General features: G+C 48.4%; 1 protein-coding gene across 9 annotated transcripts in view; it reads left to right on the plus strand.

The window, feature by feature from the left end:
* Mfap3 (microfibril associated protein 3) overlaps window positions 1-15389 on the plus strand; it is a 127571-nt gene extending 112182 nt beyond the window's left edge. For 4 of the 9 annotated variants that reach the window (XR_004516383.1, XR_004516384.1, XR_004516385.1 and 1 more), the window contains exon 6: window positions 14420-15389. The gene's annotated coding sequence lies outside the window, so the exon portion shown is untranslated. The remainder of the gene's footprint in view (window positions 1-14419) is intronic. The other 5 variants (XR_004516381.1, XR_004516376.1, XR_004516382.1 and 2 more) reach the window with 3 other exon arrangements.
* Window positions 15390-20702: the final 5313 nt, after the last annotated feature.

Consider the following 20702-nt stretch of genomic DNA (forward strand, 5'->3'; position numbering starts at 1 on the left):
CTGCAAAAAAAAACAACACAAAAAAAAAAAAAAAAAAAAAAAAAAAAAAAAAAAAAAAAAAAAAACAACCAAAAAACGCAGCAGATAAAATAGTCCCCAAAGGGCCCGTCTCTTTTAATAAAATGCTGAACACTTTCAGGAGGCTTCCTGAAGCAGACAGGCACGTTGCTTCTGGAATCGCTTCCCACCCTGAGTCAACAGAGTTCAGTCATTCTTATGTTCTCGTAAGTTATTTGCACTGCCTTCTCCTTCATTTTCCTCTGTGTCCAGAGAGCTGCCTTTGGGTTATTTCATCTCCAGACCAGGGATGAAGGGAGGAATGTTTGGGAGAGCATGTGTCTCAAGAAACTGAGCCATAAGGGGGCCTCTGACTTGAAGGGTGACTCTTGTTGGCTGCATCTGGTACATTCAGTGATTCTCCAAGTTCCACAAAAGAAGCAGGGAAGCAAAATACCACACAGCAACTTCTGAAAAGAATGAAGCACCCAAGGCACCCACTGAGTCAGGAGTCTTCAGGCTGAAACAGTCGTTAAAGCAGTGCCTTTTCACAGGGGACATATTAGATAAGTACACACACCCGGAAACTAATTGCACTGGGTTCCGGCGCCCCTTGGTCCTTGAAATGAGCTGTGTAACCTGGAACATATGACATCAACTCTTGTGGATCAGTTTCCCAGCTGCATAAGTGAATAATAATATTTTATTTCAAGTATTTATTGTAAAAATAAAATATCATCTTTAGAGCACTGGCATGTAGTTACAATTATCACTAGCATGATCTAAAATGTGTCACACTTTCATGTTTACGTTGCCATCTGGTCCCACCTTCCTCACTCTCCCAGTAAAGAACCAACACCAGGATCAGTTTCTGACTCTCCATTCCTGTTCTTATATTCTGGACCATTCCAGAGTTTGACTTGTTCTCTGTGGCTCCAAGGACTTCCTAATTTGTCTAATTTATCTTCCTTTCTAAGGACTAAAGAAGAAGAATTGGGCTTAAAATAGAAATAAGAGTTTTTAATGGCCAGAAGTATTTTTAAAAATGACTGCCTGAAAACAGGAGTGTGCTTTCTACCTGTGGGAGCGCACAGCGGAGCCTGGCCAGACCCCTGGAGAACATGGAAAGGGAACGGAGTAGCTAGACTCAGTAGCCTTCCAATTCTGATATTCTAAGCTTCTCCGATTAGCGGCAATTGTTGATCTCTGCCAGCCATTCGCCTCCACACTCCTCATTATTTTTGGCGGGTGTGGGGGGATCCTGTAGGGCTCTCTCACTCAAGCCTGTTTGACTAAAGAATCAGACTTCTTTTGGATTCAGGAGTCTGGATTCTAATCTTGTTTCTGTTTCATATTCTCTAAGTGATCTGGGAAAGAAAATGCTATCATTTTCACCTGCCCAGCTTTTCTCTAGCAACAACTGTTCCATGTCCCTTTGGGGACCACCCCTCTCCTACTCATGGTCCCCTTAGCCCTAGTGAGCTGGTCTCATCCCCATGAGTCTGCACACAGCTGAGTCTAACCGGCAGAATGTTCCAGCTCCCCAGCTAAGGTGATTGGTTCAGAGGTGGGCCCACGATTCAAATTAGGCAATCAGAATCCATCTGAAGACTTTTGGCTAGAACTGTTGAAAGGGAGATGCTCTTTCCGAAGAGACTTGTTTGGTAACTTGTGAGCATGGGTTTTCTGAGGTCTGCCCCACGGGCAGAGCTGGCCTGAAAATGAAACCAGCATGGAGACATGGCAGGAACAAATCCCAATGACATCAGTCAAAGGCCAGCCTCCAGCAGTACCTGAGGACAGGCCTACTGCTACAGTGGTGTTGTGTGTGTGTGTTTTTAGATATGTTGAGCCATAAATTCTAGTTGGGTTCTTTTTAAAAATATTCTGGTTATTGTTCCTATTTGTTTCATTACCCTTCCCATTTTGGGCAAACACATATTTAAAATGCATTTTTACCACCTGCAACCAAGAGTGCCAAGAACACTGAAGGAGAAAAGCCTTGTGCTCCTCCCCTGCTCTGCGGCAGGGCGAAACTTAGACAATCCCAGGTCAAAGCTGCTTATTACTAAATGTGTCACAGAAAACCATTGATGTTTTAAAGGAGGGCATAGATACCCGATGGAGAGTGGCATTTGGGGCCCCTTCAGGGATGGGTATAGTTATTGCCTTTCCTCCATATGCACGACTCTGGGGCTCATCCACCATTCCTTTTCGGGAGTGAAATCATCATTCATCCACCAAATAATGACAGCACCTGCTGTGTGTCAAGAGTTATGACAGATGATGTTTGGAATGCAAAGATACATAAGATATTCAGAAGGGCACAGGAAAATCAGATGACAGCATCTGTACTGGACTTTTATGTAGAAATCCAATGAGTCCAGAATCTTGCTGGTTTAAAAGAAAAAAGAAAAACTCACAGTAATACTTGACTACTTTTCTGTTGCTGCTGTGCAAACTGTCACAAACGTAGTGGCTTAAACATCACAAATTTTATATCTCTGGAAGTCAGAAATCCAAAATGGGTCTCACTGGAATCAAAGCAAGGTGCAGCAGGGCTGCATTCCTCTAGGAGACTCCAAGGCAAACCTGTTTCCGTGTCTTTTCTAGCTTCCAGAGACTGCTTTTATTCCTCATGGCCTCTCCTCCACCTTCCAAGCCAGCAGTGGCACAGCAGTCTCAAATCTCTCCCTGACTCTCCTGCCTCCCCCTTACAGGAACCTTTGTGATTATGATGAGTCCACTCAGGAAATAACAGATTCTCTCTCTACCTCAAGGTCCTGAACCTGTTCACATCTTTAAGATTTCTTTTGCTGTCGGGGCTCATATCCCAGGTTCTGGGGTGTATGGTGTAGACATATTTTTGGGACTATTATTTATAAATACAAAGAAGTAGGTTGTGTTATTATTTCTAAAGCAAGGCAGAATGAGACCTCAGAGAAGTTCCACTAACCCTAGTAAGAGCCAGTCTTGATTCATACTCAAAAGATCTGATCAAGAGTTTACATTTGTCATAGTTTTTCTCTACCAGCTCAAACAGTTGTGGATGTTAAAGTCACACAGACCTGAGTAAGTCACTCGACAATCTCTGCCTTTACCTGTATCACCTGCAAAGTGGACTAATCACGTTTCATTTATGGATACGTGAAGTCACGCATGTCACATTCTTTGCACTGTCTCGCACATGGTAGGTGCGCCATATGTGACCACCATTCTTAGGTGTTATTCAGGGCACAAAGATGGCAGGTGGTGGAGAAACAGAACCGTTGCTCTTGGATGTGGGTAGGGGTTAGTCTCACTTTTGGCTCAGAGTTGGGTCTCCAAGGACAGCTGTAGGGTCAGAGTGGAGGGAGGTGCTTTCTACTGGCCATAGGACACAGGTGAGAAGACACATAGGCAGGTGTACACATCTAGGGGAGCAAGCCTAGGGGCACAGAAGTCTGGGGTATGTGGCCTCTTTGCTGGCCGGTGGGGAAATGAACAGGCTAAAAAAAAAAAAAATCAACTTCTCAGTGGCACGGCGCCTGCCTCACAAGCACAAGGTCCTGAGTTTGATCCCTGCTACCAAATATATAAACAAACAAACAAACTTCTTTATTTGCCTCCAACTATTTTCTGGGATCCTTAATGAATGACATGGAAGTGTACCCACTTCAAGCAAGCAATTGGCTGATCGAGAGCTGTCCTTGGGGAACAGCCACACACACCGGTCCTGAAGAATTGTGTCCCTGCCTCCTGTCCCCTGCTGATCTGGTCTGCTGTGGGGCAGCGGATGGTCTGATGGAAGAGCTGCATGATGTGCCGCTGTCCTCACTGTCCATTTGTCTCCAGCCCAGTGGGCCCCGATGGGGGAGTTTCCAGGGACCTCAATGAAGCACGCTGGAGCTCTTGACTGAGACACATGGCGGTGATTACACGCGGCGTTAGGCACGGTTACTGTAAGATGTGGCAGCTCCTTGTCCTCTCCGGAGCAGTCTTCAACGGCTCCACAGCCCCTTTGTCTTCTGACTGCGTTTGGCAATTAGTACGGGGTGCAGAGGGGTGCAGAGGGTACAAGGGCTGGCAGCAGGACTCCTCTTCCCAGAGCAGGAGGGTGTCAGTCATTGGCACAGTCTGAAATAATCTCCTTCGTGGCCAGCTTCCTCTCCTGGGACGCGAAGGCACTCATTCCATTCTCACACACAGCGCGTGAAACAGGAGCCCCCCTGGGGACAGGGGCATGGGGATGCTGTGTGGAGAACTGACAGCATTTCCTGAGAGAGAAGGCTCAGGGGAAAGAAGATGGAGGCTGACTCTTCTATAAAAATGACCTCAGGGTTTCATTGGAATGCAGATTCCTGGACTGAGGAACCTGCCTGTAGGGGGCGCGTACCCCAGGATAACAGTTGTGGAATCTGATAAATCAGAAGGCAGGAATCAGTGACCCGGAAGACAAACCAGTCCAACTTGTTGAACTTGTGGAGCTGATTGGGAGAAAGCTACATCAGATAGAATGGATTATCCAAGACACCCCACATACCAGTTATCATTTACTAAATATCCACTGGTACTGTCAGAGTACCAAAGCTTTGCTTTCATTTGTGTGTGTGTCGGTGCTACAATTACCTCTGTGTAACAAATATGGAAACTGAGGTTCGAGAGCTCACGGGCTTGGCCAGACAAATGCACCTGAGAAGTGGCCGTCCTGAGCTTCATCTGGCCCTACCCCTGACCACTGCCTGACAGCCAACTGGGACCCCAAGAAAGAACCTCCTGAGGTTCAGGCCTTCTTCTTTAAACCAAACGAGCAGAGGTAGAGTTGCTGTCACTTGACTAGAACTAGCTCTCAGTCTCTACTCCAGGAACGAGAGAAATCCCTCCTGGTGCCCCTGGGGAGCACATCCAGTTGATGCTTCTCACCTCGGGGCAACAAAGGCCCTCTGGAGCATTCTTGGGTTGCTCCCCCAGTGAAGTCCATGCCCAAACACTCGCAGAGCCTGAGCCAAAGTATAATCTGAGGACTAACCATTACCTGTAGGAAGAGTCAAGCTATAAACTGAGGTAGCACCCTGTAAATAATACCTGTCCTATCTTGACAAATAGTCTTTCTTCATGGCCTAGAAGGGCAAAGTTCAAACACAGAATTTGAATGCGCTCCTCCCTGAAACTTGCAAAGCAGAGAGATCCAGCCCCTGCCCTGGTTCCTGGCATATCTCCCTTCTCTTTCCAGCCCCCCCATACCCCACATCCTACAGGGCAGACAGGGATGTGTGTGGATACCGCACCCTGAAAATTCTGGCTGTATCCACCTGCCTTGGCCTGGTGCAGCCTGTGCAGTCATTCTGGGGAGCTTGGTCTTGCTCTGCCTGCTCCATTCATGCCCCTGGCTGGCTGCCTTCTGACCCTCAATCCATTTGTACCCGCAGATAACTGTGGGAGCTCGGGATGCAGCTGGTCTTCAGGTCACCTGTGTTAGAATCCACTCCGCTGCCTGGAGGCCAACAGGCCCTGCTCTCAAACTGGGCAGAGGGCACTAGGAAACAGCCCCTTCCACTACAAAGAAGGTAGGGCAAAGGAAATAAAGGCTGGAGCCACTGCTCCAGCCTGCAAATTAGAGAACCAGAGAAGCAGGTACTTAGGCAGAGAAGGGAGACACCAAGATCATGAGATCATATCTGCTTCACTACCTCACCCAAAAGTTGCTTGTTAAATCTTGTTACTTTTTGATTTTAAAAACATTTTGATGCATATCACTTGAAGATGATGCCAGTCAGTGATTATCATCACAGCGCGATCTGAGAAGAGCATTTACATACCTGTGGTTAGACAGGCACATGCTCAGGCCCCAGTCCAGTCTGCTGGGTTAGAACCCGGAAGAGGGGTCCAGCCATTTACGTTGATGATTCTGACCAAAATGAGTGCTGCTCAGCACGGACAGAGGCTGTGCCGTCACAGACAGCTTCAGAGCAGGGCAGCCGTTCCGCGAGGTCCATGTTCATCCACATGTGTTTGTTCAACACATACAATGAGGACCACACGTGGTGTTAGCCATTAGGGAATCACCACACAGTGTCTGGCCTTAAATTGCTCCCAGCCAAGGAGGGGAGCAGGTAAATAAATAGATCAGGGCAAAAAAAAAAAAAAGTAACAAATCCTAACAGTCCGTGAAAGGGAAGAGCATCAGGTGACTCCCAGAGGCAGCCTGGGAAAATGTCCTTGGCCCTTGACTACATTTCTTTGGTGAGGCTCCTCTGAGTCCTCTTCTCTACTAGGCCTCTGCCCTGAGACCAAATCCTGTCTTTGTTTCACCCATTCATCTTAGCAAGGAATCCTGCTGAGCCTCCCCTCACCCCGGAGATCTGATCATTATCTGGATCAAACTCCTCATCCCTTTTCTTTGATGTCTAAACCCCTGACCTGCCCTTACAGGAGTCCCCTGACCCTGAGGTCTTCTCTGAGTAATTTTCTGTCCACGGACCCCTCCCTCTGCCCCTTGGCTGTCATTTTTGTAATGGGACTTGAATCCATATCTCTTCCCTGTTGCAGAACCCTGTGGCAACAGCCCTGAGGTCTTCCTTAGCATTTTAACAAGCATCCGGATATTTATTCACTTATTGATTTATAGCAAGGGACAAGGGAGCAGCTATACAGAGCCTCAGAAGAAGGAGAGAGCGTGGCCTGGCCTGTCGGGGCTCTGGATATGGCTCCCACATCACAGGAAGTTGCAGAACAATGTTGAGATGGCCCTGGACACATGAAGCAGAGATTTTGAAGCTGAGAGTTTGGGGTTTCTCCTGAAGGCAGGAAGACATTTTCAGCAGAAAAGTGACAAACTTAGGATTTCATTCTAGCATGACCTTCCTGGCAGACTGTTTTGGCGGTAGATTGAGGGGCCCAAAGTGGAACCTCTAAGACACCAGGGAGGAGATTGCTTTCCTTGGGGAGAAGAGGCGGGACAAACTGGGATAGGAAGCAGGCTGGAGGGAAGTGGACATCTTTGGGGTCAATTCACAGAGAGGCCCCTCACCAGAACCTTCTAGACACACGGTTGCCTAGGTTCTATCAGAGGCCCTTATTTGGAATCGTGGGGCTTGGATTCTGCAACCAGGGCACAGAATCACCAAGGCAGAAGGGAAGAGGCAGGCTTGGTAACGCTGACAGAGGCGGGTGAGAAGAGGAGGCATAAAGGAGATTGTGCGTGTCAGGGGCAGGAAGCGTCCCCCAGAGCCTGTGTAAGGCACCATCAGGGAGGCTGCTCCCTGTGTTTTCAGGAGAAGAGTTATGACTCCTGACTTGGAGGTCAGTGTCAGAAAGCTCTGCCGCCTCACACAAAGGAATCACTGGAGTAAAAGGCGTCACCCAGACTTGCTCACTCACACCTTCGCTCATGAACACACTTGCTGGGGGGCTGTGCTACATGCTGGGGATACAGTGGGGAGCAAAAGCGAAGACGGTTCCTGCCCTCATGGAGCTTCCAGTGGATGGGCAAGGCCAACTTTTTCTGAGTAATGATCTACCAGGAATAAAACGACAGCTGTGCTAAGTCTGATAAAGGATATATACCAGCGTGTAATTAGGGATAGGACCACCTCGGGGAGGGTGAAAACTTTCCCTAAGATAGTGTCACCTGGCCTGGGGTGCGAGGATGAGGAAGAATTACTTTAAAGGGCAGGAACTAAGTTGGTGGCAGGTGACACAGGCAGAGGAACGGCAGGCACGGGGACCCTGTGGCAGGCAGCCTACATCCTCAAGTGCTCAACTCATCCTTCATGGGTGTGTGGACTTAGATTGTCAGCCCACAGGAGAAGCCCCCAGGCACCAGTCCCTGGCACCCCTTCCAGAAGCCCGCTGGGATCCCCCCGAGTTTCTCACTAGGGGGAGAAGCTCAGAGGTCTGCGTGGTGGCTTCCTGGCAGGCTGGCAGTGCCAGCCCAGCTGTGTGAGCTGAGATAACCTTGCCGTGAGGTCAGTGTTCACATGCCCTGTCTCCACGGGGGAAGTGCTTCCTGACAGCTGCTCTGAAGCAATTCTCCTTCAATTTCCATTTTATAGCTGCCGCTTCCCTCCTCAGCGTGCATGCGTGGGGCTGTGTCTGAAGAAGTCAGACTGACATTGCAGGCTGTGATTACGGTGCCTTTCCCTGGCCTCAGATTTCTTGCCTCTCTGCTACCTGTGACCTGAAGTTTTCCTGCACTGGTTCTATAGCCGAAATACTCACCTAGCATCTGATGTGTGCCTGGCACAGAGTTGGGTGGTATGGCGGGTGGTATGGATAATAAGAAAATACAGCCTGTACTTTGCACCTCCCAAATGACAGGCGACTCTACCTAACCAGCTGGCAATTGTTTTCAGGGCAGGAGGATAGAATTGAGGCTTGAGTGCATTATCTAAAATCCCAAAGGCTCCCACAACATAAATAAATTTTGCCACATATCTGTCTAAAACTGGTGGGCAGATGGCAGGGGGATTAAGTGAGATAAACCCTCATCCATCATGCTAGGAAGCCAATAGATAATATCTCGAGTTAATAAATCAAGGAGCAGAGGTAATAAATCTTTAACAGAAGCCACCAGAGTGTCAGAGGGAGAGCACCGAGGGGTCTGAGCCTGCGGTCCCGAACTGAAATCTTCCTTCTGTAGCTCATCGGCTGTGGGGTGGGCTGACCGCTTAACTAGTCTGCACCTCGGTTATCCCGCCTGGAAAATGAAAGCGGTAACGGTGCCTACCTCACGGTGCCCTTGTGAGTGCAAGGAAGCAATGTCAGGAAGGGTTCAGTACAGGGATTGGCACCTGACAAGCGTGCCCAGTAAATGTTAGCCAAGGCTAAAAGCAAAACAGTCAGTGGGCCCTGGAGATCAGAACGTGGGGGACATGCCTTTCACTATAAGCTGTCTGAGCTGTTTAATCTTATAACCATATAGATGTATCTCATTACTAAAAATACACTTTTTAAATATATACACGCGGAGTGAGTAGAAAACTAGACAGTGAATGAGCTCTTCTAGTCCAGCAGCTTCTTTTCTCCCTCTTCTCTGCACCACCTTCAACCTCATTTTGTCACAACCCCCCACCCCACTCCCTCATTTTCTGTCTTCGTTGTCACCCACTCTTAATGGCGGCTCTGGGCAGGGTTTTGTGTCCTTGAGTCCTAGGGCCAGGGGTTTGATGAGATGCGATTAGGACACCCAGGCCCAACATCAGGCACATGTGGGCGTGGACAGCACGGCATCTTAGTCTGCAGGCTGCAGCATTCGCCCCTGGGGAGGGACCCCTGGGGTTCCCAGAAAGGCCCACACCCGCTTCAGGGCCTGCACACCTCTACCCATGAAGGCTGCCCACTGTCCCAGAGTCCCAAGGTTCAGGGCACCAGGACTCCTTCTGGACTCTACCACTTCTGGGCCATGTAGACTACACAAAGTCACTTTCTTTTTCTGAGTATTAATATGCTCCTCAGTAAAAAAAAGAAGTTGTTCATCCTAAAAGACTTGAACTTTAGTGCCTGCTTCTTCTTCCTCAGTCCTTACCACTCGAGGAAACTGGAGCTACTGTCTTCTGCTCAGAACAAGTGCATAACCGATTACAGAATCTCTTCCACCTCGGCTGAGAGAGTCTACCATGGCTTCCAGATCTGGGGGCTTCACCTAGCCAGTGTACGCCAATCTTTCTCTGGACACAGGACTCCGATTGTCCTTTGGAGCTCGCTCTTCCCCGTTTTCGGGCCTTCTGAACTCAGGCAAAGCTAACCTATCACTCTAGATGTGAATATACCCAGTGAGACTCGGTGTCAGACTGTTTTTTGTGAGGCTTTTGGGAAATGAAGTCAGTCTTTCTCTGGCATCGCTACTGGAGCTGTCAGGATAATGTAAACCTGGAGTAGCTGGCAGATACCTTGCGATCATGAGGAAGTAGGCTTCCCGAGGGCAGGAATTTGAGGAAGAAGGAGAGGTAAGAGAGCTTCTCTGGCTTGAGGGCATCCTTTGAATACCTGAAGGTAGACCTACCCTGGACTTTTCAATTAACTAATGTAGTAAATTGCTTCCATATTTTTCTTTCTTTTTTCCTCCCCACCCCCCAATCTTTCTTGAGCTTTCTGAGAAATAATCTTGTCTTTGGATATTGTTTATCTTCAAGAAATTCTTTCTCACGTCACTTCTGTTTCTTTGCAAACTCTTTCAAGATTCACCCAAACATCATCTCTCTAGGGATCTTTCCCACATGACCCTCAGCAGGATTAGAAGTTCCTTTCTCAGGCGTTCATAGCTTAGAACACTTAGAATGCTGTGTTAGGTTTTGTCTCTTCAGGGCCTCAGCTGCTCAAATATTTGTTCACCTATGAAACCCCAGTGCCCAGATGAGGGCTAGTGCGCAGTCGTGTTTGATGAATGAGGGAAACGAATGAGCACAGTCATTCTATTGTGACACCACCCTGCTTTTTTGGATGCTCAGAAGGAACAGAAGCCAACTCATCCCTTTGCTTTATGCGGATTAGTCACAGTTTAATCAACTAGGAGGTGGTGCAATCAATGTATATACTGAGCTAAGTAAATGCTGAAAACAATTCTAATTTTAATGCTGAATTGTCAGCACTTTTGCATACTTACTCTTCCTTGCTACCAGTCCCCTTTGTACATATCCTGGAAGCCACATGGTAGAGTGGACTGAGAGGAGACTGGGATCTACTTCCACTTGGCTTCCTCTGTGAACTTGTGGCGCCTCCTCATCTTCATAATATAGGGGTTGGACCACATCAGCTGAAACTTCTAAGATCCACAGGACCGCAGCGAGCACTTAGCTCAGTTACCAGGGGCCACTTGGTCCCAGCTGAGAATGGTCGTGTGGGAGAACAGGTCCAGTGTTGCCCCGATCCTGCAATGTTTAAAGAAAGTTGAGAATGTAGACTTTTCTATGAAATGATGCTTTAAAAAAATATTCTGTGGCCTGGGCTGTAAAGAGGAAAGTATCTTCCTATATGGCTGGTAGGTGTGCAAAAGAATTCCACTACTATGGTCAAGAATGTATCAAAAGCTTTCACAACTAAAGATGCGTTTATCCTTTGATCCAGCAAATTGGACTTCTAGGATTCTCCCCTGCAGGTTATTGTCACACTATAGAACAAGTTATGCACAAGGGTATTCATTGTGGTGCTAATAGCCCAAGATGGATAATAACTCCAATATCTATCCATAGGAGATTCCGTGGCATCGTGGAATATTTTGCTTCTGGAAAAAAAGAAACAATTTCTCTGTATTTAACTGGAGTCATTGCCTGAATATTCACATAGTTACTTTCTCTGTCAGTGAGACACAATTTAAGGGAAGATACCCCCAATTTACCAGAAGACAGGTATATCTTGGTGTGTAGGGGTTTTGTTTTGTTGCTGAGGATTGAACTCGGGCCATTGTGCTTGCGAGGCAGGCAGCAGAACCACTGAGCCAAAGAGAGGTCTATCTCGGCTCATGGTTTTTAGAGGAGTCAGTCTGTTGTCGGCTGGCTCCAAGGCAGAATGGCATGGTGCAAGGACATCCTGGTGGAGGACAGCTGCCCGTGTCATGGGAGCCAGGAAGCAGAGCGCAAAGGGGGAGGAGGGCAAGGAGATAGCCCCTTCCAGGCCACTTGCCCAGTGACCAGCCTGTGACTGGAACCCATCTCCTGACATCACATACACTAGTGGATGAATCCACTGATACGTATAGTGATCCAATCTCTGTTCAAAAACCCTGCCTCTGAGCATGTGAGAGTTTTGAGGGACATTCGAGATCTAAATGACAACACACAGTAGGAGCAAATATGCATAGGAAAGTGCTCTTCAAACGTGATTTTGCAGTTCAAGACAGCATTTGCAAAACTCGCTGCATTGGCCCTCACTGGGGAGCTCTGCGGCTGAGGACATGGGACACTGGCGCTTCCTTCCTCTCTCTCTGGCTCCTTCTCTCTGTGTCTGTCTCACTCTCCCCGCCACCCCATGCATATTCAGTAAGTGGCAGGGACCTCCTATAAGGACAAGCAGTGCTGCTCAGAGCATCACTGGCAAACCCAACATCTCACCAGAACAGTCTAGGGGAGTCATACAAATAGAACTTCACTGAATGTTGAGTTTGATTCTAATAGCATTTGGTTCTAATACTAGATCTGTCGTCAACAGCTGTGAGTACCCCTCTCTTTCCTCCTACGTAAAACAGTTGTTATTCATGTGTTCACTTTTGCAATGCCCTTCCCATCACTAGCTGGGAGCCCTGTGAGACTGCGATCCATCTGTTTGCCCACCACTGAATCCCTAGCATCTGCTGTAGAGCCTGGTGTGTGGTAGGCTGGAGCTTGGTAGGTTCTTAATGAATATCTCTTGAATCAATGACTAAATGAGTCGGCAAGGTGATACACGAAGAACTTAGCTAGGCAAAGTTAAGTTTCTTTTTCTGAAAACTGGAAATAATAATAGATCCTAACTCACAGGCTTTAGCCGAAGATTTGAAGAGACAATGCCTGTATATCGCTGCCTCCTTCCCTTCCCATGTCTGAGAAAGTCTGAGTGGCTCAACTTGTCCTTTTGAACCAAGTCAGGCAAGTCATGGGTCAAGGACCAGCCCATGGATAAAGGTGGAGGTGGTCCCTAAGGTAGAGAATTTAGTCATCCGACGTAGCAGGATTCTGTTCAGGGATTCTTGCAGGCATTTGAAATTACATTCCGTGAACCAGACCTAGAGGGGAAGGAGTGAGTTTAAAATTCATTAGGCAAGAAAATCAGCATTATTAGGTAATTGCTTGAATGTGGGAGGTCAGTCGAAGCAGCAGCACAGATGACATCAGGGGTTGGCTTAGGTGACTAGGTGACCTCTCCACTTCCTCGGTACTGGAGATGTTCTCAGAAAGCTTCACCTTGACTGAGCTAGGGTCTTGGCTTGAAATGGATGGCACTCATGCTGGAAAATTTGGGAACCGTGGAACAGAACAATGGAGCAGGCTACAAGGTGACCACAGGGACAGTTTTGTGCCCTGGGGCTAGGAACAGCTGGCACTGCCTGGCCCGAGGTCTACACAGGGAGGAGAGGAAAGGTTATCAGAACCCAGAGAGCAAGGGTAGTTTAAAAGTAGGCCGCATGCCAGGAGCTATGCCCTTACTGCCAGAGACCCGGGAAGGGAGCTAGGAAAAGGAGTCCTGAAGGGAATCCTCTCCTTCCACTTGGAATCCTGTCCTGGCTCCCCAAGGGCAGAACCCAACAGGAAAATAGAGACCAAAAGGTCCACAGGCCAAATATCACTTCCTCGGAGGGAGGAGGAGGTTAGCAGCAAAGCTAAGACGTCCAGGGCACTCCTCAGAATAGAGCTCATATCCAATCTTTTTAGTAATCCAAGGCAGAGCGTCCTCCATTTCCTCGGTAAACTCTACATTTAAAACCACACAATCCAACCTCGTGCTTCAAGTGAGATCAGGTGCCCACCCCTGGCCAATCACTGTAGCGGAAGGGATTGAGTGTTCTGATTGGCTAAACGGGGAGTTGAGGTAGGAGCCAGTTTTGACCCAGCTTGCCGGCTGAGGTGGAGGAGTATAAATCCCCAAGGAAAATCATGGTGTTTTAAAACACAATAATAGGGTTTTTGAGATGGGGTTTGAGGTTACTGCAGGATGAACTGAGGAAGAGACCAGAATGCATGAGTGAATGGGTAAGCCAACAGTCAGGAACCGAGCTGCCCCTCCCAGGGCCTTTTCCTAATAGGGAGGAGTCTCAACATTCTTTGGCTCCACCTCATGCCAGCAAGCTGTCAACCAGCAGGTTCAGTCATCTCTTCAGGAGCGCAGGCTTCTCCTTGTCGGCAAAGACCACCAAACCTTGCTTTCAGACCTTGACAAGACCTCCCTGGACCCGCTGAAATTTGCTGGAAGGCTCCACCTAGTGGAACACTGACGACCTACTAAGTAGACGAAAAACCTTTGCAGGGTTTTTAGAACCCGGAAAGCTCCTTAGCAGTGATTGTCAGCAATAGGAATCGCTGAGGGAAAGCTGATCGATTGTCTGGGACAGGGCTCAGCAACCCAGCCACGTCCCTTCTTAAAGGTTCCTGGGAAAATCTAACAAACTACCAAGGTCGGGAACACTGGGTTAGAGTATCCAGCTCCCTTTCTTCACACCAGTACCCACAGAGAGGAGACACCCTTTCCAGAACCTCAGACTCCTAGGAAGACCCTTTGTCTTACATCTCACCACTTCTCTGCATTTTGTACAAATGTTTTCTTCTTTGTACAAAAACGACAACGTTATGGTTTAGATCTAAAGTGCCCACCCCAACTCTGTCCCCCGCCAAGTTCGTGTGTTCAGAGGATGGGCTCTGGAAGGGACTTGCATCATAGCTGCATGTTATTGGGAGGTTACAGCCCCAGGAGATGGGGCCTGGTTGAAGGGAGTGCATCATCGGTGTGTGACCATAAGGACTGTGTCTGGTTCCAGGTCCCTTTCTCTTCGGCTGTCTTACCGTCTGGCTGTTTTCGGCTACCATGAAGTGAGCAGCTCTCCACTGGAGCCCCAAGGTCCACCATGGTGTTCTGTCTTACCACGGGCCTGAAGCGCTGAACCCAGCTGATGGCCAACTGAAACCTCAGAAACTGGAGCCACAACTCACCCTCCCTCCTCAAAGTCATTGTTCTTGGGTATTTGGTCACAGAGGTGAAAAGCTAACTGACACAGAAGAGGACTTAAACAGGAAATACTCTGTTTTCCCAAGCCCTGGTGTTTTCATGGCAGCACCAGGAGGAAGGCTACCCGTGCACTGAATATGTGCATCTGACCTGCCAGCTGAGGCTTTGTTTGAGATGTATCTGCCCAACAACATGGAATGTTTATATTTTAACATTTGTAGCTTCTCTGTCTGCTCTTTCTAAAGTTATCCTACTCGAGGCACCTTCCATATTCACTGTCTTGATTCAATAGAATTCCTTTATGGTTGGCTTAAATGGAGGGGCAGGGGAGAGAGAGGAGGAGAGAAGAATTCCCTGTCTAGGTCATTTCAAACAGACATCCTGCGAAACCTCAACTCAAACTAGGAGCTGCAATGCAGACAGCAGATTGAGCCTCCTAGAGCGATATTCCACATCTGCTAGTCCTCCCCCATCCTGCCATGCAAGACTGGGTCCAGAATTGTGGAATTAAAAAGATTTCAAAGCATCTGATACAAGGGCTTTGTTTAATAAAACCATGTTTAGGGGAGGGGGCTTGAAAGGAGAGGGGAAGGAGAAAAAAGAGGTGGAATGTACCAGGTATAGGTGCAAATTCCCTGATGAATGTTATCCTCCTGTATGCCTAAAATGTACCAATAAATGTTCTGCTATGAAAAATAAAACCATATTTAGTGAGGCATCTCTAATTCCTGCTATCTCATACATTTATGGACCCGTACATGATAAACCCGAGGTTCAGGCAATTTGAGAGTCTTCTGAGATCATACGAGAAGTTAGGGGCAAAGTCCAGACTAATTAAGGCTGACCAGATACAGGTACAGAAGTTTCAGATTCAGAATTTTTCTTTCTCTATATTATTCACTGCTGATGGGCACACAAAATGGTCATTTTACACTTCATATTTTATACTTTGGAAGAAAATTCAGCAGTTTCTCAAAAAAGAATCTAAACATATTCTTGCCATGTGATTAAATACTTGAGCCTCTTGCTGTTTACCTTAATGAGCTGGAAACCTGTGGCTATATAAAAACTTGCATGGATGTTTATAGCAGCTTCATCCATAATCATTCAAACTTGGAAATAACCAATATATTCTTTAGTAGGTGAATGGATAAACTGTGAAACATCCAGATAACAGAATACTATTCAGCAGTAAAGGGAAATGGGCTATAAAACCATAAAAACCACAAAAATACATAGGAGGGACCAGGTGGTATAGTTCGGTGGTAGAGCCCTTGCCTAGTGTGCATGAGGCCCTGAGTTAGATCCCCAACAACCCCTCCCCCCACACAGACACCGAAGAACCTTAAAGGATACTGCTAAGTGAGAGAAGCCAATGCGAAAAGGCTGCAAACTACATGATGTTCTGTGAAAGGCAAACTATGGAGAAGGAAGGGGAGCACGAACGGGTGAGCACAGGGGATTTTCAGGGCAGCGAAACTACACTGTATAATTCTGTAATGGTGGGCACATCATTATACATTTGTCCACAGTGCACAATTTACCACATCAAGGTCAAACCTAATGTGAGCGAAGGACTTTGGGCGATACTGAGTGTCAGGGTAGGTTCAGTGGTACCAAGTGTAGCATGTGTGGGGCGGGGGACATGTCATACTTTCTGCTCAATTTGGCTGTGAATCTAAAATTGCTTTAGAAAAATAAAGCCTCTGAAAAATGAGCAAGAAGTATGAAAACCTAAACATAGTCTGTGTCTTCATGGGATTTACAACTCAGCAGGACAGAACAACCTCACACAATAACCTAGCAACTGTATATCCACACTATGAGGGTAAGGAAAGGCAGTGCTAAGGGGCTATAAACTATGGGAGCTTTGTCTATGCAGGGAGGTTGGGCTTCTGAGAAAGTGTCAGTTGAGCATGGTGATCCCCAAGGGCAGGAGAAGTAGGCAGGATTAGGGTGGCGGGCGACACAGAAAGCCAACACAGACAGCTGTCGAGGTTTTGCTTTTGGTCAAGCCAAGCTCTTCCGCTCCAGCCTGGAAACCAGAGCATTGGAATCATCCTCGTTTTGCAGATGAGAAAATGGAGGCTCAGAGCAGCTAAGGGACTTGGCCAGGGTTAATGAACATTAGAATGAGTGATGTCGAGAGCTCCTGACTTGCTGATCTGCACCTCAGGGCTTGGCCAGACCAGCCTGAGGGTGCAGTCATTGACATGTCAGCTGCAAAGGCCCCTACGAAAGCCAAGGTGAGGGCTTCCAATAGGAAAGGTGTTGTATCCTCAGCAGGAAGACTGAAGCCTATGCCTGTCACCTCACCTCTGGTTGACAATGACAAGAAGGAAAACTGAAGGATGAGTACGGCAGAGAATATGTAGCTCAAAGAAAAGGGGGGGATGGAAAAATGGAGAGAGGAGAGGAGAGGAGATACTCACTGTTCATCAAACTCATGTTTTTACCCTTTTGCATGTATCAGGCACAAATATTCCACAATGTGGGGCTACGGCAGGGCATGAGCAGACAAGACATCTGCCCAGGGCAGTTGACAGTCTATTTGGAGAAGACCTATAATAATAAACAAGTAAATAAGCACAAAGATTAGACTACGGCAAAGAAAGGGGACGTACACGATGAAGAAAACCTAGCAAGATAGAAGGTGCAGAGAGGATGCTTTTAACAGGGCCTCTGTGAAGAAATGACATTTAAGCAGGGACCTGGAGGATGAGCTGGAGCCAGCAATGGGAGGAAGATCTGGGGAAACAGCTGGCAGCAACAGGAGCCAATGTAAAGGCCTCAGGGCTGGAAGGAGTAGAGGGCACTCAAGGACTAGGATGAAGGTGTCCCGGGCTGGTGTGGAGTGAATGTGAAGGACAGGGATAGATCAGATCCGAGAGGTGCGGATCAGAGCACAGGGTTCGCCTTGCAGGTGAAATCCTGTGCCTTCATCTTCGGCACTCCTTGTGTTGAGATTTTATTTCTTCCCTTGTTACTAGTACTTCCGTTAGATCAGGGACTGTGTGCAGTAAGCCCTTTAAGCACATTCTCTCATTTAATGCCCAGACAGGCCTTGTAGGAGGGCACAGTCTGAAAGTAACATTGCTTGCTCGTTTTTAGTGACCAGCTCAGCATTTCTCAGGAGGCTGCATTGTCTCTGTGAGCAGGATAAATCCCCAGGGGCCCTCCCCCTGCCTGATGCACACTGCAGAAGGTGATCAAAGGGTCCTGGGATTAAAGCTGGGCTCTCAGGCTGGAGTCCCCACTGGGGGCGGGCTGGCTGGCGTGTACCTTTGATCAACAAGTGACAGTAGTGAGACAGGAGGAAAAGCTTAAATCCAACTTCTGGCAGAATCCTCCAGAGATCTTCAGAGGGGTGGGAAGGAAAGAGATCCTGGATATGTCCTCTCCTGTCATGACCTGAATTGCTGCACTTGCCTCAGACAGTAATTACTGAGCACCGACTGTATGCTGTGCCTGGGAGGATCCATACTTCAGCTTCATACGGTTAGGAAGTCGGAGCTGGAATCCCATGCCTTGGCCCTGCTCTAGCTTAGGGAAGATAGACCCTCTCGTGCAAATTCTTTCCCCTTAAAGGAATGCCAGCTTTCTAATTAACAAGAAAAGAAAGTATGTTCTGAAAGAGGAAGGGGGTATAAAGAACTACCAAGCACCTGCTTGCTTAGAATTTACATTATACTGGGCGTAGTGGCACATGCCTGTAATCCCAGCACTCAGGAGGCTGAGGCAGGAGGATCGCTGTGAGTTCGAGACCAGCCTGGGCCACATAGTGAGTTCCAGGTCAATTTCACCTACATAGTGAGACCCTGTCTCAACCCCCACCCCCAAAAAGAACTTACATTGTAGAGGGAGACCAAAAACAGGACCTGCTCCAAAGAAAAACCAACCAAATAGAAATGATGTGGGTGCCCACATCAGGTGGTCCGGTTAGTTCTGAGACAGGATCTCTGAGCTGAGTCCTGAGACAATGGAGAGAACCAGGCAAAGGGTTGGAATTTCTAGACAGAGCACCGCAAATCTGCAAAGGCCCTGAGGCCATCATCAACTTGGTATATTTGAGGGATATAGCAAGACCAATGTAAGAGATGGGAAAGAAAAAAAGGCAAAAGTTAGAAGTCGGGTCGGGAGGTGCAGGCCTCCTGGGCTGTCGTAAGCACTCTCCTAGATTATTCTAATGTGCCAGGAAGTGACAGGTGAGCAAGAGCCACACAGTGAACCTTGCTTTATAGAAGCAACATGCTAGCGCCCCATTTACCAGCACTACACTCAGGGCTAGGAAGGCGTAGGAAAGAATTTTGCAACATTATCTAATTACATAAATACTGTCCATTGACGCATATGCAAGAAAGACTACTCACAGCAAAATTATTCGTAATGGCCAAAAAGTAGACATGAACCAGACAGATGTCCAGGATGGATGAACAAAACGTGGTATATACAACAACAGAATATGGTTCAGTCTTAAAAGGGAATGGCATTCTGATACATGCCACAGCATGGACTCACCGTGAAAGTACTGTACGTGAAATAAGCCAGGCACAAAAGGGCACTTACATGATTCCACTTACACGAGGTACATGGAATAGTCAAATTCATAAAGCAAAGGATCAAGGAGGCTGCTAGCAGTTGGGAAGGAGAGGAATGAAGCGTTACTGTTTAGTGGGTATGGGATTTCCGTCTGGGATAAGGAGAAAGCTGTGGAGATGGATAGTCATGTTTGCAAAAGAATGTGAACTGCTTAACGCTGCAGAACCACACACTTAAAAATGGTTAGAATGTTAAGTTTTATGTTTAACACAATATTTTTTTAAAAAAAGACACAAGGCTAGAATGTAAAAACAGACGAATGGGCATTACAAGCAGAAGTAATAAGTGCAAAGATCCTGAGGCAGGAATGTGCCTGGTACGCTCTGAGGAACAGCATGAAGGCTAATGCAGCTGGAGCACATTGCGGTGTCCGGAGCGAGGGCTGACCATTTCTGTCAGTGTGGAATCTCATGGTTCCTTGCGGGGAACCCGGGGCGGTCCAAAGCCACTGGAAGGATTTGATAAGCATTACTTGGACAGAAACCGAAGGAAATTAAGCAAGCCCCAAGGAGGAGCTTTAGAGGATTTTGTGGAGGAGGTGGCAATTCAACAAGACAGGGAGGGTAAAAACATATCTCCAGATTTAGATGAGGAGGAGACGGATTGCTGGGGGTAGGACCTGCGTGGTCAACCTATATAGGAAAACAATACCAGCAACCGGGCGGACAGAAGGCAGAGTCGGTGGCCAGGGGCAGAGATCCATCAGCCTAGACTCGGCCTGGAGCTCCGTTGACTTGGAGCTGAAAGCTCGCCACGTGTCAGTCCCTGAAAACCGAGCTCCCACGGATCGGCCTGGAGCAGGCGTCCTCAGCTCGCAGGCTTGGGGCCCACGGAGGCCATCGCGGGGGGGAAGCGAATATCCAGGACGCCTGTGGGGTGGCAGAGGGGAGGGCAGCGAAGAAGAACCCTGGGTCCCTGCGCAGCAGGGAGGAAGCCAAGCGAGAGCCCTGAGCGCCCCAGAGGACCATCGCGCCCGGCACCCCGACTCTGCGCTCAGCACCGCAGCTGGCCGGCGGACCGCTTGTCTAACGCTTCAGTTCCCAGCCGTCCGGGCCGGGTCGCCCCCACTTCCTCGTCGGGTCTGGCACGCAGTCGCGCTCCCGGTGGTCTGCTGAGTGGCTAAATAGGGACTGGGAGTCCGGAGGCTGTGCGAAGGGCTCGGGGCAGCACAAGCGGGACCCAGAGCCGTTTGGATCTGTGGGGGTGGGGGGCGTGCTGGAGAAAGGGTCTCCTCCACGCGGGACAGCGGACAGGTGGCCCTCTACGGTTTCCACAGGGAGTTCACCCCTAACGTCCGGGTCTCGGAGATCAAGAGAGCCGGGAACGGCCGGGGGAACCGTGCGCGGAGCACGGCCATGGCCCAATTTTGCCGCCGAGAACACTCGGGGCCGAAGCGGGTCTCAAGTCCCGAGCCGAGGCGAGCGGGAAGCCACAGCCCCGGGCTGCAGGCGCCGAGCTTCTGGCCGGCCTCTCGCACTGTGTGCATGTCCCCGGGG

The sequence above is a fragment of the Fukomys damarensis genome, unplaced genomic scaffold, assembly GCF_012274545.1.
Source record: "Fukomys damarensis isolate Sample0158 unplaced genomic scaffold, DMR_v1.0_HiC HiC_scaffold_9, whole genome shotgun sequence".
NCBI classification, from domain to species: Eukaryota; Metazoa; Chordata; class Mammalia; order Rodentia; family Bathyergidae; genus Fukomys; species Fukomys damarensis.